Here is a 984-nt window from a genome sequence, read left to right on the forward strand (position 1 = left end):
AATTAGACTCAATAATCCTAGGACGCATGGTGAATTTAATTAATGGTTAATTAGGCAAAAAAAAATAATATTCCTTCAATTGAGGCATAACAAATACCAAAGACTTGGTAGGAATTTACTAGATACATGGCTATGGCACTCTGTACTAATACACATTTATTAGTATACTACCACCTGCCTATCCATCTATGGCTATTTTGGTCACCCCTGAGGCTCGATCTCAGCTCCTGACAAAAATTTCATCCTGGAGTTAGAAGCCAAGTGTGACATCTGTTTTTCTTTTCTGTGAGAGTGCTGGGTGTCTACAAATCTAGATGCTATGTGATAGGATGTAATACATGGTTAGGTATCATCACAGTCAATAAAATAAATGGTAAATAAATGAATAAAACAAAAAATACAATGAATAACCCCATCAAACATAATATAGAATGAACATCTGTATGGAAGTTCAATCCTATCTTTAAAATGTATATAAGGAGTACGTTTTCCATGGCTGGGGCCTGAATTCAGGCCTAGGGAACAGGCCTGACTTTCTGGTCTTCAAGCACAGTGAGATTCCCCTTTCCTCCACAGTGCAACAGAGTTACCCAGACCCCAAGTTCAAATCCCAGGCTTTGTAGACAAAAAACGTCACACATTCCAAGCCAGGGAGCTTCATTAGCATTTTTAATATTTTTTTAAAGTTCACTTTGCCTTTATTTGATACATTTTGATTTTAAAACATGAGAGTTTTTCAAAAAAGTGGTTTAATTATAAACTGTCTGCAATTGTGTTGTGTGAGTTTTCCTCAGTGCCTACCAAGAAATACACTAGGGGTGTCCTCATATCACAAAGGTTGGGTTTGTGAATAAAAACTCACTTCTGTGAGGAGAGTAGGTACTTGTAAGCATTTTGGGAATAAGCTGGATTGTAAAATTAAAAATAAAAACATTGGGACTGGGATGTAGCCCAGCAGTGGAGTAGTTGCTTAAAGAGCATAAG

This window comes from Dipodomys spectabilis, unplaced genomic scaffold (assembly GCF_019054845.1).
Source record: "Dipodomys spectabilis isolate Male_0828 unplaced genomic scaffold, ASM1905484v1 ptg000105l, whole genome shotgun sequence".
NCBI lineage: Eukaryota > Metazoa > Chordata > Mammalia > Rodentia > Heteromyidae > Dipodomys > Dipodomys spectabilis.